At 49.2% G+C, this 25,166-nt stretch overlaps 1 long non-coding RNA gene across 1 annotated transcript in view; it reads left to right on the top strand.

The window, feature by feature from the left end:
* LOC147679089 (uncharacterized) overlaps window positions 1–25,166 on the top strand; it is a 139,634-nt gene that overhangs the window by 16,059 nt on the left and 98,409 nt on the right. The gene's annotated exons all lie outside the window — the stretch shown is intronic.

Below are 25,166 nucleotides of genomic sequence, written 5' to 3'. Positions count from 1 at the left end.
TCTGCGTGGGGTAGTTAGTTGACAATATTGTTTAAAAAGTGTTATTGAGTGTTTGCTTTTGTGGGCTCTCTCCCGCGTTGGTGGTGGCGCGGTAGGCTTCGTGCGCGAGCTGTGCAGTGCTGGCTCACGTCGCAGTCGTTTCTTGTCTCCTCCACAGCGACATTTGCGCCCGTGTGGCAGGAGCGCTCTGAGACATTAGCGCTTCACTTCAGCACTGTTTTGGCCTCTAGCCCTTCACAGGACACCGCGTTTGCGGTAAGATTGATGGGCTTTGCCCATTTTTACAGGAATTATAGAATTTCTGCCAACACTTTTCGGTATTTCCTACTGAATATTATTCTTACAGGGCACTGGTGTTGGGGGTACCCTTTATATTTCATTAGGGTGTTTGAAGTTTATGGGTGCCCGACCCTCTTTGGCAATGCAGTCACGTAATGAACATGCCTATGTGGCATTACCCTCTAATGAGGAACAGCCCTCCCAGAAACGCTCTCCTGCAGAGGTTGACAAGCTCCTTTCTTCGGCAATTGCCCAGGCGCTTGCTCCTCTGCAGGATAGGGTTAATAAATTGTCTGCTCATGTTTTTAAAACTGGTGCTGGTATCCTGGGGGACGGAGGGGCTGGGCCTAGTGGCATTCACTCTGTGGTGCCATGCAAGGCCGTTAAGTGTGACACGTGGCACCTCGAGGGCTTCAGTGAACTAGCTGAAGTCTTCCATAAGAGTGTGCGCACGCTGAGAAGCGCACCCTACCGGGAGGAAGACTTACCCGGGTATACTGGTGGCGATACCACCCCAGATTTTGACCCTGAAGAAGGGTTTCCCGATGGCGGAGAGGATGATGATGTTTTTGAAGATGATGATGATAATTCCTCTGATGTTTTGTTGGATTCTGCATAATCCTCGCCTCCGCTTCCTGACATAGAATTAAAGCGGACAAGTCACAAGAACCTCAAACCTTTTTCAAGGGTAGTAATAACAACACCTGACACCAATCACTCTACTTACTGGAGGTAAAACATTTCAATGCTCTCTCACATGGAGGGAATCCCTCCATGTGCGAGGACACACAGTGCAGGCTTTTTCTTACCATTATGCGGTCCTGTCCAATATACAGTCCCAACTGCTAGTCCCAGAATGCCAAGAAAAGAAATCTGGAGTGGATGCTAATTACACATTGAAAAAAGAAACTTGACAGACTTTACTGTGACAGGGTAAAGCATTCCTTACTTTGTTGTCTTGGTTTGATTCAGTAGAACTATTTATACCAACACACTTAATAGCAATGCATTGCAGGGGAAACGTTTAGGACTGAAGCTGTGTCCATAATTACATGGAGCAGCAGAGGTTTGCATTTTCTTAGGTCCCTGCTAGGTTTTTTATTTGTATCTTTGGATTGGTAGTCCTGGTTATCTAACTGTAAAAACTTCAAGTCCCAAAGTTCAAAGCAAAGAATCCTGGAGTCTAGGTCCGGACCAGAGGCTTCGGAATATGCTTTTCTTCTTTGTTTTCATGAAAATATTTACAGCAGCCAATCAAATTAAATTAAATAAGCATGGGCGGATTTTGCGGATCCACGATCCGCGGATTTTGCGGATTTGCGGATCGTGGATCCGCGGATTTTGCGGATTTGCAGATCCGCGGATTTGGGGCGGGGCTTCCATGCGAGTGCACATGCCTCTTGTGTGCATAAAAGGTCAGAGAAAGATCAGTTCAGCAGATGAAGAGAAAGAAGCCCCTGGTCACAAGAACAGCACGGGTATTGTGCTCGTGAAAGTTAAGGATGCAAAGGCCTCTATACAGCATCACAGCTGATTTTCCACGGTAGAGTTGGGAAGAAGGCACACCTGTCCAGCCTCGACGACGCTCACGATTGTTTTTGGGCTAATGAATGAGTCACTGAATTTGAGCATCAACTAGTTCGAGCGACCATGTGTGTGTTACTATGCAATCGCCCGAAGGGTGCAGGGGTCCCTTGAGTGAGCTGTCCATCATAGTGGGTGAATGGCGGGAAGACGGTGCAAACCGCGAGTGTGTGGGCGGGGCCAAACGTGCGGGGCTTCCATGCAAGTTCACATGCCTCTTGTGTGCATAAAAGGTCAGAGAAAGATCAGTTCAGCATATGAAGAGAAAGAAGCCCCTGGTCACAGGAACAGCACGGGTATTGTGCTTGTGAAAGTCAAGGATGCAAAAGCCTCTATCCAGCATCACAGCTGATTTTCCACAGTAGAGTTGGGAAGAAGGCACACCTGTCCAGCCTCGACGACGCTCACGATTGTTTTTGGGCTAATGAATGAGTCACTGAATTTGAGCATCAACTAGTTCGAGCGACCATGTGTGTGTTACTATGCAATCGCCCCGAAGGGCGCAGGGGTCCCTTGAGTGAGCTGTCCATCATAGTGGGTGAATGGCGGGAAGACGGTGCAAACCGCGAGTGTGTGGGCGGGGCCAAACGTGCGGGGCTTCCATGCGAGTTCACATGCCTCTTGTGTGCATAAAAGGTCAGAGAAAGATCAGTTCAGCAGATGAAGAGAAAGAAGCCCCTGGTCACAAGAACAGCACGGGTATTGTGCTCGTGAAAGTCAAGGATGCAAAAGCCTCTATCCAGCATCACAGCTGATTTTCCACGGTAGAGTTGGGAAGAAGGCACACCTGTCCAGCCTCGACAACGCTCACGATTGTTTTTGGGCTAATGAATGAGTCACTGAATTTGAGTATCAACTAGTTCGAGCGACCATGTGTGTGTTACTATGCAATCGCCCCGAAGGGCGCAGGGGTCCCTTGAGTGAGCTGTCCATCATAGTGGGTGAATGGCGGGAAGACGGTGCAAACCGCGAGTGTGTGGGCGGGGCCAAACGTGCGGGGCTTCCATGCGAGTTCACATGCCTCTTGTGTGCATAAAAGGTCAGAGAAAGATCAGTTCAGCAGATGAAGAGAAAGAAGCCCCTGGTCACAAGAACAGCACGGGTATTGCGCTCGTGAAAGTCAAGGATGCAAAAGCCTCTATCCAGCATCACAGCTGATTTTCCACGGTACATTTGGGAAAAGAAAGCACACCAGCCTGGCCTGTTGTAACTATTTTACGATGGCGCCGGCAAGCTGCCAGCGCCATCCTAAAATAGTTACTAAATTAGCTTCAACAGGAAGCTCTAATAGATAAAATCGAGCACCTGCTTTATTTTATCTATTAGAGCTTCCTGTTGAAGCTAACTTAGTAACTATTTTAGGATGGCGCTGGCAGCTTGCCGGCGCCATCGTAAAATAGTTACAACAGGCCAGGCTTCAACTTTTGCCCCCGGATCCGCCGCTCGCGGATTTGCGAATTCTCGGTAAATTCGCGGTAGTTCGCGGATTGCGAATTTACCGAAAATTCGCAAAATCCGCGAGCGGAACGGATTTTAAGCTCATACTTAAAATTAAACTTATAAAATAAACTACATTTCCCATTAATCTTTGTTTTGACATCATTGTAATGTCCTGCTAGACATGTTCTAGTGTTTTGCCTAGTGCTAACCTACACTGCACACCCACCCATCACAGGTGTCACCAGTCAGGTGACCATGCCAATAAAAGGGGCTTGCCAATAAAAGGAGCCGGGCTCGCGTGCCCTGGGCCAGCTCCAATACCTCACCACACTGTTGCTAGATGCTAGGGTTTTTGTATAGAGGATTAAGGCGCTCTGCATACATTTATGGTGGTCTGTTGGACAGCGTTCTATTTATAGATGGTGCTAACAGTAAAGGGGTGACCCTACTAACCCCTTAGATGTGATTGTAGGCCAACCACATGAAACAATTGAAAAAAGCTCCAGTGCACACATACACTAGATAATAAACAATGTACATTTGTTATCAAAACAAATCTTGTGTTGCTTTTTCTTTTATTGTTCCTTTAATATTGCGTAGGTACAGAGAACAGCCAGCCGACACGTGTTTCGTCTGAGATACAATGATCTCTGACTCTTCAGGTCTGTAATTAATACAAAGGAACTCACTTATTACATGTTAAACATTTGTCAATTTCATTATACAGGTATCAAATCTGGATTTCTCAAGCACTCCACAAAGTACCTAATAAAGGGGATAGACAGATCATGGAATGCCTGTCAAGACAAAGTTCTAGACCTGACAGGCCCCCTCTGCAAGATCATGGAAATGGTGATCCAGGTTAAAGATTCTGGCTCAATGATGGATCCTGACATCCTGGCTGGATGGGTGTTGTATTCTAGGTCTCTGCTGTGCTGAAGCAGTGATGTCATAGTGTCTGATGCATGTTGAGAATGTTGTCATTCAAAGGTTGCTTTCTGTAACTGTTTTCTGGCTGCTCCCAGTGCGCTGTGGGCAGGTGACAACCTTCAGCTGTGTAGTTTCATCATCAATAAATTCATCCTTCAAAGAAACTGCCTTGGAGTGAATTTCTACAATTTTCTGGCGACGATATGACTACATAGCAGAACCCACTGAGTGTATTCAACTTTTAAACCCGGCTTCTTCTCATCCTAACTATCCAGCTCATCAAGTAATCTGTCTGCACTTCGACCAAGGTTTCAATTCAACCAAATCTTCTTTTCGACGCTCAACAACTACAGTTTCTGCAGTTATCAATCCTCATCCTTCTACCGACTCGCCTACCTACGTAAATACTTTTGCTGTTATAGACTTATACTTTATTACCTGTTGCCTCCAGCATGTCAGAATTGTTCTCCCAGCAGCTCTGCTCCAAAAATTATCTTCGTTTGTAAAGCGGAGGTTGTTAAGGTGATCGCTGCTGCAAAAATCATCTTTGTTTCCAAAGCGGGGGCTGTTCAAGTGATCGCTGCTTTCTCACTGAGCCATCGCTGACAAGTGGCTTGTCTCCGCCTTCTGTACTTTCAGATGTGCGTGAGTCATGTTCCAGCCTGAGCTGTCTCAACTTGCCGGTGGGTGTGTTTCCTTTATTTTTTGCTGCTTTTCACGGTTTTTCTCTCCTCGCGTGCATTTCACCGGCATAAACTAGCAGTGTTCTTCGGGAAACATCCTTTACAACGAAACTTTTACAACGCAGTGCTATTACAACGCAGGTTTTACAACGAAAACCATTACAACGCATTGCACTGGGGGGCGCTCTAGGATAGGGAATAGTTTTAATTTACTATCCAACACCTTCCCTACTATCCACGGGGACTGGAGTTGGAATAGTAAATTAAACTATTCACTATCCAGCACCCCAAAGCGCTATGCGTTGTAACAGCATGCGTTGTAAAAACTGCGTTGTAACAGCATGCGCGGTAAAAGCATGCTTTGTAACGTCATACATCCGTGTTCTTCACGAGCCTGTGCATGCGCATGTACCACGAGGGCACTCACGAGCCATTGCATGCGTACATACCATGAGGGCATCGAACCAGGGCATGCGCACGTACCACGAAGGGCATTCACACGCCAATGTATGCATGTCTCAGTCTCCTGTTGCATTGGTGATTGTCAACAATGCTTCATGCTTTCACGTCAGTTCTGCCGGGAAGACCAGCGTTGTCATTGCCACCATGCTAATGATCTAGGTCGGATTCCTGTGCATTTTATTTTATTGATAGTCTTTTGCGCCGTTTAAAATTGTTTTATAAAATTGTAAATAAATACGTGAATTTTGATATAACGAGAAATTAGAGTGTGGTTATAATCAATGTTTCTTTTCACAAATTGATTTTGCTATATTTTGGGTACTGTCTATTCTTGCAGTTAATGTGCATACAACCAATACCACTTGAATACATCTCCCCCATGTTGCTTTAATCAACATATGCAGATCTAATCGCACCACCAAGAAACAAATGATAACTATATAAGTTTTGTACCAATTCATAGTCAAGGACCACCCCCCTTTTTAGGTCTCGGAACTGCGAACAGATTGCGAAGCAATCTGTCGTTCCGAGACTCTTTTGTAATCATTCTGGCTTTCGAGGAGTCAAGGGAGACAGACAAGCGAGGTGCACGCGCTACCTTGGAACTGGGATCAGGTCGCGCGCGCTTCCTGTCTCCCATGGCTCCTTGGAAGCAGACTCACACGCACGCACACACATACAGATCCCCCCTCCCCCCTCGCCGCACATACACACACTCACCCACACACACTCACACACACACATACAGAACATCCCCCACTCGCCGCAGCGCATGCGCAAGCACACACAGAGACACCCCCCCCCCCCTTCCTACCTCGTCTCGGCGTGTCTTTGCGCTCCATGGTGACGTTCGCCAAATGAGGGTGAGCACTGGACAGACTGTCTTGCACAAGGACGGGCAGGTGCACAGTCGTCAACAGGCCCCCAACAAGTCACCGAGCACCTAAGGAGGGGTACCCTCTTTCAACAGGACACACCGGCTTGCCCCAGTCGCGTGCCGTCCCTGCCTCTCAGATTGCGTGCTAGTGCTCGCGCGCAGCCGCCGCAGCTGAAGCAGCAGGCCTAAGGTCGCCAGTACATAGGGAGAAGCGGGTTGCTTTGCTAATTGTGCCGGTGCTTTCTGATGCTTAGCACCGGCACTTACCTATCAGGGCCGTGTCTACTGCATGTCACATTTATTCACATGCTATTTATTACCTCACTGACTGTCGCTGTTAGTGCGCCCTCTGTCGGCTCCCAGCCGCTACAGCATTGATGCCGCCCGAGACGATTACTAAGTACCGCTGGAGCGATGAAGAAATGCTCCCGCGGTGTCACTTAACCACCAGAATCAAACTGAGCTGAAACACGGGTGACTTAACTGCTGGCGAGCTTTAAAAGAAAGATGAACACTGACTCTCTGCCCAATAGTATGGAGACCCGGGCAGTGGTTATGTGTGTCGTGGCTGTGACCTCGCATCCTCCTCTGGAAGGAAGTGAGGTCGGATATTCAAAAAGTTGCTGGACCCGACTCAAGTGAGTGGTGTGCTCTTCACGTCCTAGCATCCAGCAGCATTACCGGCAGCAGTAACGAAGCATTCTGGTGACAACCAACACGTCTGATTGCAAGTAGGTTCCATGCACACGTACACCACCACTGCCATGCACACACGCACACCACCACTGCCATGCACACACGCACACCACAACTGCCATGCACACACGGACACCACCACTGCCATGCACACACAGACACCACCACTGCCATGCACACACGCACACCACCACTGCCATGCACACACGCACACCACCACTGCCATGCACACATGCACACCACCACTGCCATGCACACACGGACACCACCACTGCCATGCACACACGCACACCACCACTGCCATGCACACACGCACACCACAACTGCCATGCACACACGGACACCACCACTGCCATGCACACACAGACACCACCACTGCCATGCACACACGCACACCACCACTGCCATGCACACACGCACACCACCACTGCCATGCACACACGCACACCACAACTGCCATGCACACACGGACACCACCACTGCCATGCACACACGCACACCACAACTGCCATGCACACACGTACACCACCACTGCCATGCACACACAGACACCACCACTGCCATGCACACACGCACACCACCACTGCCATGCACACACGCACACCACCACTGCCATGCACACACGCACACCACAACTGCCATGCACACACGGACACCACCACTGCCATGCACACACAGACACCACCACTGCCATGCACACACGCACACCACCACTGCCATGCACACACGCACACCACCACTGCCATGCACACACGCACACCACAACTGCCATGCACACACGGACACCACCACTGCCATGCACACACAGACACCACCACTGCCATGCACACACGCACACCACCACTGCCATGCACACACGCACACCACCACTGCCATGCACACACGCACACCACCACTGCCATGCACACACAGACACCACCAGCTGAGTGCAGAGTGCTGAGTAGTGAGTAGTGAGTTTCCAGAGTGCAGAGTAGTGAGTGCAGAGTAGTGAGTGCAGAGTAGTGAGTGCAGAGTAGTGAGTGCACAGTAGTGAGTAGTGAGTTTGCAGAGTGCAGAGTAGTGAGTGCAGAGTAGTGAGTGCAGAGTAGTGAGTAGTGAGTGCAGAGTAGTGAGTGCAGAGTAGTGAGTGCACAGTAGTGAGTAGTGAGTGCAGAGTAGTGAGTGCAGAGTAGTGAGTGCAGAGTAGTGAGTGCAGAGTAGTGAGTAGTGAGTGCAGAGTAGTGAGTGCAGAGTAGTGAGCGCAGAGTAGTGAGTGCACAGTAGTGAGTGCAGAGTAGTGAGTAGTGAGTGCAGAGTAGTGAGTGCAGAGTAGTGAGTGCAGAGTAGTGAGTGCAGAGTAGTGAGTAGTGAGTGCAAAGTAGTGAGTAGTGAGTGCACAGTAGTGAGTGCAGAGTAGTGAGTGCAGAGTAGTGAGTGCAGAGTAGTGAGTGCATAGTAGTGAGTAGTGAGTGCAGAGTAGTGAGTGCAGAGTAGTGAGTAGTGAGTGCAGAGTAGTGACTAGTGAGTGCACAGTAGTGAGTGCAGAGTAGTGAGTGCACAGTAGTGAGTGCAGAGTAGTGAGTAATGAGTGCACAGTAGTGAGTGCAGAGTAGTGAGTGCAGAGTAGTGAGTAGTGAGTGCACAGTAGTGAGTGCACAGTAGTGAGTGCACAGTAGTGAGTGCAGAGTAGTGAGTGCACAGTAGTGAGTAGTGAGTGCAGAGTAGTGGGTGCAGAGTAGTGAGTAGTGAGTGCACAGTAGTGAGTAGTGAGTGCACAGTAGTGAGTGCACAGTAGTGAGTGCAGAGTAGTGAGTAGTGAGTGCAGAGTAGTGAGTGCAGAGTGGTGAGTGCAGAGTAGTGAGTGCAGAGTGGTGAGTGCAGAGTGGTGAGTGCAGAGTGCTGAGTAGTGAGTGCAGAGTAGTGAGTGCAGAGTAGTGAGTGCAGAGTAGTGAGTGCAGAGTAGTGAGTGCAGAGTAGTGAGTGCAGAGTAGTGCGTAGTGAGTACAGAGTAGTGAGTACAGAGTAGTGAGTACAGAGTAGTGAGTGCAGAGTAGTGAGTACAGAGGAGTGAGTAGTGAGTGCAGAGTAGTGAGTGCAGAGTAGTGAGTAGTGAGTGCAGAGTAGTGAGTGCAGAGTGGTGAGTGCAGAGTAGTGAGTGCAGAGTGGTGAGTGCAGAGTAGTGAGTGGTGAGTAGTGAGTGCAGAGTAGTGAGTGCAGAGTAGTGAGTGCAGAGTAGTGAGTGCAGAGTAGTGAGTAGTGAGTCCAGAGTAGTGAGTAGTGAGTCCAGAGTAGTGAGTCCAGAGTAGTGAGTGCACAGTAGTGAGTGCACAGTAGTGAGTAGTGAGTGCAGACTAGTAAGTAGTGAGTGCAGACTAGTGAGTAGCGAGTGCAGAGTAGTGAGTAGTGAGTGCAGAGTAGTGAGTAGTGAGTGCAGAGTAGTGAGTGCAGAGTAGTGAGTAGTGAGTGCAGAGTAGTGAGTGCACAGTAGTGAGTAGTGAGTTTCCAGAGGGCAGAGTAGTGAGTGCAGAGTAGTGAGTGCAGAGTAGTGAGTGCAGAGTAGTGAGTGCAGAGTAGTGAGTGCAGAGTAGTGAGTGCAGAGTAGTGAGTGGTGAGTGCAGAGTAGTGAGTGCAGAGTAGTGAGTAGTGAGTGCAGAGTAGTGAGTGCAGAGTAGTGAGTAGTGAGTCCAGAGTAGTGAGTGCAGAGTAGTGAGTAGTGAGTGCAGAGTAGTGAGTGCAGAGTAGTGAGTGCAGAGTAGTGAGTGCAGAGTAGTGAGTGCAGAGTAGTGAGTGGTGAGTGCAGAGTAGTGAGTGCAGAGTAGTGAGTGGTGAGTGCAGAGTAGTGAGTGCAGAGTAGTGAGTAGTGAGTGCAGAGTAGTGAGTGGTGAGTGCAGAGTAGTGAGTGGTGAGTGCAGAGTAGTGAGTGCAGAGTAGTGAGTGCAGAGTAGTGAGTGCAGAGTAGTGAGTGCAGAGTAGTGAGTGGTGAGTGCAGAGTAGTGAATGGTGAGTGCAGAGTAGTGAGTGGTGAGTGCAGAGTAGTGAGTGGTGAGTGCAGAGTAGTGAGTGCAGAGTAGTGAGTGCAGAGTAGTGAGTGCAGAGTAGTGAGTGCAGAGTAGTGAGTGCACAGTAGTGAGTGCACAGTAGTGAGTAGTGAGTGCAGAGTAGTGAGTGCACAGTAGTGAGTGCACAGTAGTGAGTGCACAGTAGTGAGTAGTGAGTGCAGAGTAGTGAGTGCACAGTAGTGAGTGCAGAGTAGTGAGTGCAGAGTGCAGAGTAGTGAGTGCAGAGTGCAGAGTAGTGAGTGCAGAGTAGTGAGTGCAGAGTAGTGAGTGGTGAGTGCAGAGTAGTGAGTGCAGAGTAGTGAGTAGTGAGTGCAGAGTAGTGAGTGCAGAGTAGTGAGTGCAGAGTAGTGAGTTGTGAGTACAGAGTAGTGAGTAGTGAGTGCAGAGTAGTGAGTGGTGAGTGCAGAGTAGTGAGTGCAGAGTAGTGAGTGCAGAGTAGTGAGTGCAGAGTAGTGAGTAGTGAGTGCAGAGTAGTGAGTAGTGAGTGCAGAGTAGTGAGTGCAGAGTAGTGAGTGCAGAGTAGTGAGTGCAGAGTAGTGAGTGCAGAGTAGTGAGTAGTGAGTGCAGAGTAGTGAGTGCAGAGTAGTGAGTAGTGAGTGCAGAGTAGTGAGTGCAGAGTAGTGAGTGCAGAGTAGTGAGTGCAGAGTAGTGAGTGCAGAGTAGTGAGTAGTGAGTGCAGAGTAGTGAGTGCAGAGTAGTGAGTACAGAGTAGTGAGTACAGAGTAGTGAGTACAGAGTCCAGAGTAGTGAGTAGTGAGTCCTGAGTCCAGAGTAGTGAGTGCAGAGTAGTGAGTGCAGAGTAGTGAGTAGTGAGTGCAGAGTAGTGAGTGCACAGTAGTGAGTAGTGAGTGCAGACTAGTGAGTAGTGAGTGCAGAGTAGTGAGTGCAGAGTAGTGAGTGCAGAGTAGTGAGTGCACAGTAGTGAGTGCACAGTAGTGAGTAGTGAGTGCACAGTAGTGAGTGCACAGTAGTGAGTGCACAGTAGTGAGTATAGAGTAGTGAGTGCAAAGTAGTGAGTAGTGAGTGCAGAGTAGTGAGTAGTGAGTGCAGAGTAGTGAGTGCAGAGTAGTGAGTGCAGAGTAGTGCGTAGTGAGTGCAGAGTAGTGAGTACAGAGTAGTGAGTACAGAGTAGTGAGTACAGAGTAGTGAGTACAGAGTAGTGAGTAGTGAGTGCAGAGTAGTGAGTACAGAGTAGTGAGTAGTGAGTGCAGAGTAGTGAGTAGTGAGTGCAGAGTAGTGAGTGCAGAGTAGTGAGTACAGAGTAGTGAGTACAGAGTAGTGAGTAGTGAGTGCAGAGTAGTGAGTACAGAGTAGTGAGTACAGAGTAGTGAGTAGTGAGTGCAGAGTAGTGAGTGCAGAGTAGTGAGTAGTGAGTGCAGAGTAATGAGTGCAGAGTAGTGAGTGCAGAGTAGTGAGTGCAGAGTAGTGAGTGGTGAGTAGTGAGTGCTGAGTAGTGAGTGCAGAGTAGTGAGTGCAGAGTAGTGAGTGCAGAGTAGTGAGTGCAGAGTAGTGAGTGCAGAGTAGTGAGTGCAGAGTAGTGAGTGTAGAGTAGTGAGTGCAGAGTAGTGAGTAGTGAGTGCAGAGCAGTGAGTAGTGAGTGCAGAGCAGTGAGTAGTGAGTCCAGAGTAGTGAGTCCAGAGTAGTGAGTGCACAGTAGTGAGTGCACAGTAGTGAGTAGTGAGTGCAGACTAGTGAGTAGTGAGTGCAGACTAGTGAGTAGTGAGTGCAGAGTAGTGAGTAGTGAGTGCACAGTAGTGAGTGCACAGTAGTGAGTAGTGAGTGCAGAGTAGTGAGTGCACAGTAGTGAGTAGTGAGTTTCCAGAGTGCAGAGTAGTGAGTGCAGAGTAGTGAGTGCAGAGTAGTGAGTGCACAGTAGTGAGTGCAGAGTAGTGAGTGCAGAGTAGTGAGTGCAGAGTAGTGAGTGCAGAGTAGTGAGTAGTGAGTCCAGAGTAGTGAGTGCAGAGTAGTGAGTGCAGAGTAGTGAGTGCAGAGTAGTGAGTAGTGAGTCCAGAGTAGTGAGTGCAGAGTAGTGAGTAGTGAGTGCAGAGTAGTGAGTGGTGAGTGCAGAGTAGTGAGTAGTGAGTAGTGAGTGCAGAGTAGTGAGTGCAGAGTAGTGAGTAGTGAGTAGTGAGTGCAGAGTAGTGAGTGCAGAGTAGTGAGTGCAGAGTAGTGAGTGCAGAGTAGTGAGTGCAGAGTGCAGAGTAGTGAGTGCAGAGTAGTGAGTGCAGAGTGCAGAGTAGTGAGTGCAGAGTAGTGAGTGCAGAGTAGTGAGTGCAGAGTAGTGAGTGCAGAGTAGTGAGTGCAGAGTAGTGAGTAGTGAGTGCAGAGTAGTGAGTGCACAGTAGTGAGTAGTGAGTGCAGACTAGTGAGTGCAGAGTAGTGAGTGCACAGTAGTGAGTAGTGAGTGCAGAGTAGTGAGTGCAGAGTAGTGAGTGCAGAGTAGTGAGTGCAGAGTAGTGAGTGCAGAGTAGTGAGTGCAGAGTAGTGAGTGCAGAGTAGTGAGTGCAGAGTAGTGAGTAGTGAGTGCAGAGTAGTGAGTGCACAGTAGTGAGTAGTGAGTGCAGACTAGTGAGTGCAGACTAGTGAGTGCACAGTAGTGAGTGCACAGTAGTGAGTGCAGAGTAGTGAGTGCAGAGTAGTGAGTGCAGAGTAGTGAGTGCAGAGTAGTGAGTAGTGAGTGCAGAGTAGTGAGTGCACAGTAGTGAGTAGTGAGTGCAGACTAGTGAGTGCAGAGTAGCGAGTGCACAGTAGTGAGTAGTGAGTGCAGAGTAGTGAGTGCAGAGTAGTGAGTGCAGAGTAGTGAGTGCAGAGTAGTGAGTGCAGAGTAGTGAGTGCAGAGTAGTGAGTAGTGAGTGCAGAGTAGTGAGTGCACAGTAGTGAGTAGTGAGTGCAGACTAGTGAGTGCAAAGTAGTGAGTGCACAGTAGTGAGTGCAGAGTAGTGAGTGCAGAGTAGTGAGTGCAGAGTAGTGAGTGCAGAGTAGTGAGTGCAGAGTAGTGAGTAGTGAGTGCAGAGTAGTGAGTACAGAGTAGTGAGTGCAGAGTAGTGAGTGCAGAGTAGTGAGTTGTGAGTACAGAGTAGTGAGTGCAGAGTAGTGAGTTGTGAGTACAGAGTAGTGAGTAGTGAGTGCAGAGTAGTGAGTGGTGAGTGCAGAGTAGTGAGTGCAGAGTAGTGAGTGCAGAGTAGTGAGTGCAGAGTAGTGAGTGCAGAGTAGTGAGTGCAGAGTAGTGAGTGCAGAGTAGTGAGTGCAGAGTAGTGAGTGAAGAGTAGTGAGTGCAGTGAGTAGTGAGTGCACAGTAGTGAGTAGTGAGTGCACAGTAGTGAGTGCACAGTAGTGAGTAGTGAGTGCACAGTAGTGAGTAGTGAGTGCACAGTAGTGAGTAGTGAGTGCACAGTAGTGAGTGCACAGTAGTGAGTATAGAGTAGTGAGTGCAGAGTAGTGAGTAGTGAGTGCAGAGTAGTGAGTAGTGAGTGCAGAGTAGTGAGTAGTGAGTGCAGAGCAGTGAGTGCAGAGCAGTGAGTGCAGAGCAGTGAGTGCAGAGCAGTGAGTCCAGAGCAGTGAGTCCAGAGCAGTGAGTGCGCAGGGTGAACAATTCCAATCCATACCACATAATTCCATTACACACCACATGCATACACTCCATAACACATGGCTAAAAGGCATTGCCATTTACAATGCCATTAGCTCTAACTCAAATAAATCCGAGACCTATTGCATTTCCAATGCTTGTTTATACTATTCATACCCAGGTTCTTTGATTCTGTGGGTGAACCCCATTGATTTAATGGTCTCTTGCGCAGGGATTCCTGCGAGGGTTGTAATTGTTTGTTGTTAATTGTTTTATGTTTTAATGTCTAGTATATGTAATAGAGTGTTTGAGAGTGTATAAACCCACATCAAAATCCATAGACATGGTTGACAATGAAATCTTAACATATAGTGAAGACTATATTAAAAACCTGATTGGTGAACAAGGAGGAGGCAGCTTTTTAGGAAGAACAGTCAGCACAGTAGACCCCACACTAAGTGACAAAATCAACAAGTTAGAACGACTGGAAAAAAAGCTCATAAGAACCAGACTCCACGGACACGCAGTGGCTCAATATCTTCAAGCCAACGTGATCCCAGTGGGTCTGCAGGTTCGCAACGAACCAGCCATATTTGTAGATAACCCAGTATTCAAAGGCAAATTCAGCTTCATATCCAACAACTGCTCCAGGCACTGGATGGTGCTTGGGGTTGAAACAGCTTTGGAAGAAGTCACTTGTTTAACCAAAGAAATAGCAGATTTGAGAAGGGAGATTGTAGATGACGCAGCGTTGAAGAACGCTAAGGAAGCCTTAGACAGACTTGAGAAAACATTAAAAGAATTTGACATTTTCACACAAGCTTCCAAATTGGACAAACTAGCCAATGACATAAAATGCTTTGATAAAAAGAAGGTATACCCCTATCTGGCTGAAGGATACTATAACCAAGAATCAAGAGGAACATACACAACCAGAGGTAGGGGAGGATACCGTAGGTACAATACTTTCTCCAACTCCTCAGTCAGTAGTGGTTCAGAATCAGACCAACCGTCCACTAGTACTGCGGGACAAGAAGGGGACCAGAATTTTTTAGAACAGGACCCATGGGTGGACCAACGTGGGCGGGGACGCCCCTGGGGATGACCCAGGGGGCGTGGTCAAGTGTCTTGGAAACAGAACAGGGGACAGCAGACTTGGAATCAAGGGAGAGACAAACCCGGGAAACAAGTACACTTCAGACAGGAATCCCATGGCGACATACGGACACGCTCGCAACACTACAGATGGTAGACACAACCACAGTACTCAAACAAAACAGCCCCTTGATCAATCTATCTAATTACAATCTGACATGCGAGGAACAACAAGTGTTGGAAAAAGGATTATCCTTTGTTCCAACTAGCTTACCCAATAGCTTCAACTTAAAATTAGAACTTTTTCAGTTCTTTCGCAAGGTTCGCCTAAAATACCATTTCAATAGGTTACCCAACACCAACTTGAACAGTAACACAGGCCTAAGACCACCCTCGACCTTCACCCCTCCAACACACATGATGCCACCTAGGATTCTAGCTTACGAACAAATGGTAATGGGAGACATTACTAAATTACTTACGGACAGAAAGTATGTCAAATATAACATCTCTAAAACTGAACGACAGGCATTACATAACCTAAACACAAACCATGAGATAGTGATAAAACCTGCGGACAAGGGGGGGGGGGGGGGGGCATAGTCATTCAGGGTAGAGAGGTTATAGGTGTTAACCTATCGCAATTTGTGATCGGTGTCCATGTGCTCCCGACGCGTGGTCCATTCGTTGTGTGTGATTTGGAATGGATATGAAATTTTGTTTCATCTAATATTAAGTTGATGGACATTGATTGGAGTGCTGGTTCATATTGTATTGTTAAGAATTGTAGGATGTTGTTTCCAAAGAGGCTTATGGGTATTGAGCCTCAGATCCCTGGCACCCTGAGAGCAAGACTAACTACAACCCAATTGTATGATAGGTGCTGTCACAATTGCCCCATACCCTGCCTTTCTTTCAATCAATCAATCAATCAATCATGGCATTTATATCGCGCACTACTCACCCGGAAGGGTCTCAAGGCACGTGGGGAGGGGGGGTCTGCTACTGCTCGAACAGCCAGGTCTTGAGCTGTTTCCTGAAGGCGAGGTGGTCCTGGGTCAGCCGCAGGTGGACGGGAAGGGAGTTCCATGTCTTAGCCACTAGGTAGGAGAAGGATCTTCCTCCGGCGGTGGCTCTCTGGATGCGAGGCACGACGGCGAGGGCGAGGTTCGCCGATCGCAGCTGGCGGGTGGGCGTGTAGAAGGTCAGGCGGTCGTTGAGGTACCTAGGGCCCAGGTCGTGGAGGGATTTGTGTGCGTGGGTGAGGAGTCTGAACGTGATCCTCTTGTTGACAGGGAGCCAGTGTAGGTCTCTCAGGTGGCCTGAGATGTGGCTGCGTCGGGGGACGTCCAGGATGAGTCGGGCGGAGGCGTTCTGGATGCGCTGGAGTCTCTTCTGAAGCTTGGCTGTTGTTCCGGCGTAAAGGGTGTTTCCATAGTCCAGTCTGCTGGTGATGAGGGCCTGGGTGACCGTCTTCCTTGTCTCGGTCGGAATCCATTGGAAGATCTTGTGGAGCATGCGGAGTGTGTGGAAGCAAGATGAGGAGAGGGCGTTGACTTGTCTGGTCATCGATAGGGAGGAGTCCAGGATGACGCCCAAGTTGCGTGCATGGTCTGTTGGCTTGGGTGCGGCGCCTAGGGCTGGGGGCCACCAGGAGTCGTCCAATGCGGAGGGCGATGGTCCCAGGATGAGGACTTCTGTCTTGTCCGTGTTCAACTTTAGGCGGCTGTTGTTCATCCATTCGGCGACGTCTTTCATCCCTTCGTGGAGGCTCGCTTTGGCGGTGTCGGGGTCTTTGGTGAGGGAGAGGATCAGCTGGGTGTCATCGGCGTAGGAAATGATGTTCAGGTTGTGATTGCGAGCGATGGCAGCTAGTGGTTTCATGTAGATGTTGAAGAGAGTGGGGCTGAGCGAAGATCCTTGCGGGACGCCGCAGATGACTTCGGTGCCCTCCGAGCGGAACGGCGGGAGGCGTACTCTCTGTGTTCTTCCGGAGAGGTATGAGGTGATCCAGTCCAGGGCCTTCCCCTGGATGCCGGTGTCGTTGAGGCGTTGGACTAGGGTGCGGTGGCAAACAGTATCGAATGCAGCGGAGAGGTCTAGGAGGATGAGTGCCGCTGTTTCACAGTTGTCGAGCAGGGCTCGGATGTCGTCAGTGGCTGCGATGAGGGCGGTCTCGGTGCTGTGATTGGCTCTGAATCCGGACTGCGATGGGTCGAGGGATCCGTTCGTCTCGAGGAAGGCGGCCAGTTGCTTGTTGATGACCTTTTCGATGACTTTGGCCGGGAAGGGAAGGAGCGAGATGGGGCGGAAGTTCTTGAGGTTGGTTGGGTCCGCTGTTGGTTTCTTCAGTAGTGCGCTGAGCTCTGCGTGCTTCCAGCTCTCAGGGAAGGTGGCTGTGTTGAAGGAGGTGTTGATGATGTCTCGGAGATAGGGTGCGATGGTGGGGGCCACTTTGTTGAAGACGTGGTGGGGGCACGGGTCGGTCGGCGATCTGGAGTGGATGGTGTTCATCATGCTTGTCGTGTCTTCGGGGGTCACCTCGGTCCATGTCTGGAGGATGGCGGCTGGGTGCGTAGGTTCGATCGATGGGTGCGGGGGTTGAGCGCCGAAACTGTTGTGGATGTCGGAGATCTTGCGGTGGAAGTACGAGGCGAGGGAGTCGCAGAGGTCCTGTGAGGGGGTGATGTCGTTGTTGCCGGTGCTGGGGTTGGAGAATTCCTTGACGATGTTGAAGAGCTCCTTGCTGTCATGGGCGTTCTTGTCCAGTCGTTCCTTCAGAGATTTTTTCTTTGTGGTGCGGATGAGCTGGTGATGTCTGCGGGTGGCGATTTTGAGGGCGGTCATGTTGTCGGTGGTCTTGTCGAGGAGCCAGGTCTTCTCGAGGGTGCGGCAGGCCTTCTTGGAGTCCTTGAGTTCGTCATTGAACCAGGGAGCCTTCTTGCTTCTGGGCCTGGTGAGTGGGTCCTTCAGTGGGGCGAGGTCGTCAGCACTTGTGGTCAGCCACTGCGTGAGGTTGCTGGCTGCTGTGTTAGGGTCCGTTGTCCTGACGGGTGGGTTCTGGCTGAGGGAGGTGGGGAGCTGGTCGGCGGTGATCTTGCTCCAGTTCCTGTGGGGAACCTGCTTCGGGTGGTGGTGGACCGTGTTCTTTGCGAAGCTGAAATGGACGCATCTGTGGTCGGTCCAGTTGAGTCCGGTGGAGTGACTGAAGGAGACGTGCTTGCTGGAGGAGAAGATAGGATCGAGCGTGTGGCCGGAGTAGTGGGTGGGGGTGTTGACCAGCTGCTTGAGTCCGAGGTTGGCGAGGTTGTCCAGCAGGGTGGTGGTGTTGCGGTCGATGTTGTTCTCCGGGTCGAAGTTGAGGTCCCCGAGGAGGATGTAGTCGGTGGAGGGGAGGGAGTGTGGGCTGATGAAGTCTGTGATGTCATCGCAGAACTGTGCACACGATCCCGGGGGTCTGTAGATGAGGGTGCCTCTGAGGGTCGTCTTGGGGTCGGTGTGGATCTGGAAGTGGAGGTATTCGGCGGCGCTGAATGTGTTGATGGAGTCAGTCGAGATGCGAATGGTGCTCTTGTGTACGATGGCGATGCCTCCTCCGGTCTGGTTGATGCGGTCCCTCCTGATGATCTTGTAGCCGTCCGGGATGGCTATGGCGATGTCGGGGGCTGAGGAGGCGTTCATCCAGGTTTCCGTGAGGAAGGCGACGTCTGGAGATGCGGTGTCGAGGAGGTTCCAGAGTTCCATGACGTGGCGGTGGATGGAGCGGGTGTTGAGCATGATGCACATGAGGTGGTTGTTGCTTCCAGTCTTGGCAGGTGCGTTGCAGGTTCGGAGGCAGGAGAAGTTGCAGGATCGGCAGACGAAGGGTCCATGGGTGTGTCGCGGGAATGCTCGGTAGCAGCCGGGGGCTCGGGCGGTGTTGAGTGCGATGAGCGTGGCGAAGTTGTAGGTCCTGCGGGGGGTCTGGCGCTGGGCGCGGTCCAGGCGCGGATGAGCGCAGACGGGCTTACCTTTGGCGCACCTTCGGCGCACAAACGGCGCTCCCCCAGCGTCATAAATAAGGAGCCGGGAGGGAGGGTCAGCTGGGAGGCGGGAGCTGGGTGGCCAATGGGCAGGGGGGGAGGCGGGACTGCAGGCGGAGGCGGGAGCAGGAAGGAGGAGACTGGGGCAGCGGCGGCGGGAGAACGGGGGGGGGAAGTGATCGGGACAGCGGCGGCGGTCAGCGGGCGAGGAAGGGGCAGCAGCGGCAGGCAAAGAGCGGCAGGCGGTACCTACGAGGCAGCAGGCAGTAGGCAGAAGGCAGTGTCGTGGAGGAGGGAGGTGGCGTCACTCAGCAGTCACAGCGGTAAGCAGGCGCCAGGCAGCGGCAGGCAGGTAGGCAGCAGAGCAGTGGCTTGAAGCCCAAGAGCGCTCAGATACTGTAGAGAGGTAAGTTGCATGGCCCAAGGGACACTACTTAAGGACAGCTAGAGGGCTCAGTACACGTTCTATAAATGTCAGTTCCAGAGCCCAGGTGCCCCTGTCTGCTGTACATTCCACTGGAGAGCTTCTGGTGATGCCTGAAGTCTAGCGAGGCCAGAGATTTTTCGGGTAGTCTCAGCCTCCTATAGGGACTTATTTTATTAATCGACCCTTGTGACAGTGATGTAACAAAACCTTTGGGGGGCCCCCTGCAATGTACTGTGTGGGGGCCCACTATATTCGGTCACCTACCATCTGCAGTTTTCAAGCACCTCACCCTTGTAACCTACCCCCAAGCTATCAGCAGGGTTTAGAGTAATCGCTTCAAGGAGAACAAGTCCTGCAGTCAGAGAGAAATTAGTGCATATCAAAAATGTTTTTGGTGTTAATTATTTGTAAAAAGGGGCTGTAGAGGCTCCAAAACGAGAAATGTTTTGTGACATGAAGGGATCCAAGAGCACGGCCATAGGGCTATGAGCCTATTAAAGATGACAGATGGAAAAACTGGTCACTTGATGCAATTAAAAATTTCATTTGTCATGCACCAATGGACTTTGTTAAAAGAGGTGAAGAACAGCAGTGCTTTTTAGAAGGGGGCTCAATTTCATTTTTTAAGGGCACATCTTTTGTTCCTACGTACCATTCTACCACATTTGAACAACAGATAAGCTTCTTTAAATTCATGAGAAATGTAAGGTTACATAATTATTTTGAGAATGTTGCTAAAGAATGAGATCGCAAAGAAGAGGGGACTTTAATGGGTTAAAAAACAAAAGCACCTTTCTAGCACCTGTTAGTCACAAAGTACTGGATTCTTTTGAAGTGATTATTCAAATAAACGTTTAAGAATGCTTTTAAATCCAAGACTCCTAAGATTTCAAATGTAAGTATGAAAGAAAAAGAAATCATCTAACACATTGCCAACAAGCCAAAAATAGTATATTGCAAAGCATATAAAGGTGGCACTTTAGCCATCATGAATACCTCATTTTACATTAAAAATGTCAATGACCACGTTCTCGACAACTCCACATACACGAAGTTAGAGTCCAATCCCACCAAGGAGTTTTCCACAATTATATATAACATCTGAAACAGAGCCATCACCCTTGGTGCCATCACAGAGGAAGATAGAAGATATCTCACACAAAGTAACCAGAGGACTCCCAGCATACGAATGTTACCTAAGATACATAAGAACCTCACATAGCCGCATTCAGACCTATCATATACACATGAAATTCCACGCATGAGCCAGCTGGAAATTATATGGATCATCATTTTCAACAAATGGCCCAAAATATGAGGACCTATTTGAAAGATACCACTATCCTAAGATTTCAAATGTAAGTATGAAAGAAAAAGAAATCATCTAACACATTGCCAACAAGCCAAAAATAGTATATTGCAAAGCATATAAAGGTGGCCCTTTAGCCATCATGAATACCTCATTTTACATTAAAAATGTCAATGACCACGTTCTCGACAACTCCACATACACGAAGTTAGAGTCCAATCCCACCAAGGAGTTTTCCACAATTATATATAACATCTGAAACAGAGCCATCACCCTTGGTGCCATCACAGAGGAAGATAGAAGATATCTCACACAAAGTAACCAGAGGACTCCCAGCATACGAATGTTACCTAAGATACATAAGAACCTCACATAGCCGCATTCAGACCTATCATATACACATGAAATTCCACGCATGAGCCAGCTGGAAATTATATGGATCATCATTTTCAACAAATGGCCCAAAATATGAGGACCTATTTGAAAGATACCACTGTCTTCCTGAACAAGATTGAGAACATCCACCTTGAAATCAACAGCAACCCTATTCTATGCACAATTGATGTCAAATCTCTTTATACTTCTATCCTGCACAACTTAGGGTTATAGGCAGTGGAGTCATTTTTGTTGACCTCTCACATGGATGAAGGTCTTAACATGTTCTTACTTGCTCTGTTACACTATCCTGTATCATAGTTATTTTACTTGGAAAAATCAATATTACCTACAAAAGGCAGGAACACTCATGGAGAATTGTGCCCCCCTTGTTACGCTAACCTTTCCATATACAGATTTGAGCTTGACAACATCCTCAGTGATGAGGAGTGGCAGAAGAATTTACTTACATATGGGAGGTATATAGACAATATATTCTTAATAAGGAAGGGATCAAAACTGGGATTCATCACAGTCACAGAAAAGCTCAACACCATTGAAGGCTGAATAGGTGTCAGAGAAGTGGAGAAGTGTGGCTCACGGTGTGTGGAGAAGTGTGGCTCACGGTGTAGAGCAGGCAGACCCGGAAGCTGAGGTCAGACCCGGGACCAGGGTTCAATTCCCGACGCGGCAGGGTCTTGAGCTCAAATGTCCACAGACTCGATAATTCTCGCTTCAGTGCCTGCTCTAATCATGGGTTCACACTCTGCAACTCTGGGCATTAAGCTTGCCTAATCTCCACAACGGCCCCCTGCGGCGGGATGCCTGGCTTTCACCTTGTGGATGCCCTGTAGGGGCTATCTCACAGGGAAAAGCCAGGACGGGTTCCCAAGGCAAGCGCCGGGAAACCTCCGGGTAGCTGTGCGCTCAATAAATGCAATAATAATAATAATAATAATAATAACACGATCAGTGAGAGCCACATCACATTCTTAGACATGGAGGTTACCATGAAGGATCATATTTTGGAAACCAACATATAACTAAGGATCAGAACAACTAGTTACACTTCAGCAGTATTCATTGAAGCGGCATCTTCCATATTCTCAGTTGTTAAGAATAAAACGTATTCAAACAAAATAGGTATGCAGTTCCTGAAAGGCAAGGGGAATGAGGTTAGCTAAGTGTGGAAATATCCTCACTTAACAGCAGGAGGAGAGGGGGATTCCTCCTTGCGGAATTAGGGCCCTCACACACCCAGCCAGCTGGGTGTCATGCCTCCTCATAGGCCTTGCTCCTCGTCAGGTCGGCGCTGCAATATCTGACGGGCACCCTATGAGGGGCTCTTTGGCAGAGATCTTTTATTCCATGCCGTTTGGTGCCGCGGGTGTGAGGGACCTAAAGGTGTAGATGTGTGAAGTGTGGGTCAATGGACCGTGCAAGGGTTAAAACAGGAAATGGAAGTCCACCGAAACAATTTTGCTGGCTTCCAACCTGGTTAAAAAATATAGATGTGGTGCACTGTTGATAAGATGGGTCAGGCACTCTACAATGTGGTCGACATGCATCTTGCCTTAGTGTCTTAAGATCTGATGACAATTCATCAGGACCTAAAAACAGTCTATCTGCAATAGTTGTGGTTTTCTAGTTACATAACCATGATAAACTACAAGCAACACCCTAAATGTGGTACCTGTGAGTATGATGGCCAACCCAAGTTAGATTGGTGACTCAAACCATCGACTCCCGGTAGGTAAAGACACTTGGTAATTCCAGTGTTGTGTCACCAACCGCGAGGTCGTCAGTGGGCCTACCTGAACTCTACCGGCCCCTGTAACTACAAATCCCCCCAAAACACCGGACCCAAATTCCTCAACTACAGAGTCTCCTTTCATTTTTTATTTTCCCATGATCGGCTGGAATGGTCGATGCCAAATTCTGCACCATCTCGGATATATGTTCCTTTCCAGATGCTGGATGCTTTCCTTGTATCCCCAATCGCCTCCTTGGGTGGTTGCTCATTGTTAATTTTTGCTGCGTTTGCTACATTCCTTAGTTCTCCAACCATTTCATCTAAGAGAGCAGGTGGTTGCACCAGTTTGGCGATTACTTCCTTGCACAAGCACATTGTAAAATCATCGTCTTTCCTGGATTGGACTCTTTTGATCAGGCCATTTAGATTATCTAACTTTCCATCTATGCCTGACACAAAGACTGTACGCGTATTTACCAAATCTACTAGTATGTCCATCTTATTGGCATGGACATTCAATGCTTTTGCCATTGTATTTAATACAGCCCCCCAAGACCTGTCAGTGGCTTCTGAGGTATCTTTTATGCTCTCTGCAGTGGGGTAACAAGGGGGGTGGCGGCCTCCTCCCACTCTTACCTGCTGTCTCTGGCAGCAACCCCTCACCCCGCTCTTCAATGCGGCTGCCGCAAACGCAGGGACTGCCACGGTCCGCCAACGGGCTAGTCATGGCTCACTGTGCCCTCTGCTCTCGGACCCGCTGCACATGGATCAGCTGGCGGCTCTACTTCGCCTACTCCACTTGAAATGAGCACCCTAATTTGCCTGAAAGGCCTCAAACTGCCTCTCTACTAGCCCCTTCACTGGAACATGCGGAGTGCTGATGACCTCTCTGGGAATGGATTAAAAATTGAATATAAATTCGATTGAGAGCCCCCACTATCTCTTTTTCTAAAACGTTTGAGGGGTAACATCTGTGTTAGTGTCCTCCAGCCCTATGTGCTGTGTCACCGAGAGCCCATGCAATGGACTTGTGCTATGTCAAACTGGTGAAGTTGGCACTGGGATTGGGTCTGGAAGTTAAATTCGAGTGAGGTTTGACCTGTTTTGAAATTATAATCTCTGGGATCAGGCTTGGAGTAGGTGACTGTAGAGGTGACAATAGATGAGTATATTGCTCCTGGCCCGTATCTATGACACTACCCTCTAAAACGACAAACCCGCGACCAGGGATACGGGGTGGTTGTGATCGTCCTCCTCATTCAGAGGCAAAAAATGATCTGAACTTCTTGATAACTTTGGTTTTTTATGGCCTTTCTATGACCTCCCTTTCTCTGTGTAGGTCGCTGGACAAGAGAGTTCTTCACCCATCTTACCCCAGGCATTCTCACGCAATTCTTCACCCTCTGCCGCAAACTGACCTCACCCGGAGACTTAGCTGGCATGTTTCGCTTCATGTTATTTGATTGTGGCGTCTCAAGAGCAGGAGCCCTCTGCTTTCTTGTCTTGTGTCTAGATTGTAGACTGGTCCAGGCCTTTCTCGACCTTATATCAGACTCAGGCCAACAGCACAACCTGCCATTGCTTGCCACCTGCCTAACACGAATCTGACACTTGGGTTTGCATCACTTGCAGCCCCTATGGAATCTGCGGGGTACTTACAGAGTTGTTATAGAGTTGTTCCCAGTCACAGTATCTGGTAAGTCACACACAGTTGAGTTCATTTGTCTTTGCTTTGTCTTTACTTCCGTCTCAGCCAGGTGGAAAGGAGGGGTTGGGGGCCCACCAGAGACAGCAAGCTGCACCCAATCTTAGGTCGTGCCGCTTCAGCGGTTCTCTGGGCTCAACCTATGCCGCAGCACTATCCGCAGCTCTCCCCTCACCCTCACGTGCCTCCATGCCTGCCGACAGACCGCAGCCCCGAGGCATGCCTTCGTTCACGCCCCTCTGCTCCTTCACCCTGGTCGATCTGGACTCTTAATTGCAGCCTACTACCCCCATCTGCTCCCGAGGTCAGCTATTACTCGAGGAACTGGGTGAGAGAGCAGCTGTCATTGCCGTACAAATGGGTAATGGGCAGTCGGTTTCCTCAAGGTGGTGTCAGTGAACGTTTGCGCTGTCTCTACCTCTCGGGAGCTACTATGGCAGGGAGCAACGTGGTTATGTGGTGTCCCAAATCGCAGCAAGGAGGCGTGGGGTGTGTGCAACTTATGTATAAACAAAGGAGAGAGTAAGGAAATCTATTCACAAGAGTGAATGGAGAGTACTCCTAGTCCCCTGGACTAAATATCTACAAAAAACATGAGAGGAGTACCACCAAGAGAAGCTCAAAGAGCAATCTGAGTGGGATGACCACAATAGAAAAAGAAGAAAATCCTTCTTTTGTTTATAAACCCCTCACTCACCAACCAGGTTGGTGAGTGAGGAGTTTATACTCAAAAGAAGGATTTTCTTCTTTTTATATTGTAGTCATCCCACTCAGATTGCTCTTTGAGCTTCTCTTGGTGGTACTCCTCTCGTGTCTGCGACTTACCCAGCCTTCCTCAGCCGCAATCCCCCTGCGGCCCTCTGCAAGATAGCAAGAGCTGGGTGCTAAGCGTTGCTGCAGTAAGCCAAACCAAGCAACCGCAA

Source organism: Lissotriton vulgaris, chromosome 11, assembly GCF_964263255.1.
Source record: "Lissotriton vulgaris chromosome 11, aLisVul1.2, whole genome shotgun sequence".
NCBI lineage: Eukaryota > Metazoa > Chordata > Amphibia > Caudata > Salamandridae > Lissotriton > Lissotriton vulgaris.
The sequence above is the reverse complement of the archived record's forward strand: the minus strand, read 5'-3'. Positions and strand labels throughout refer to the sequence as shown.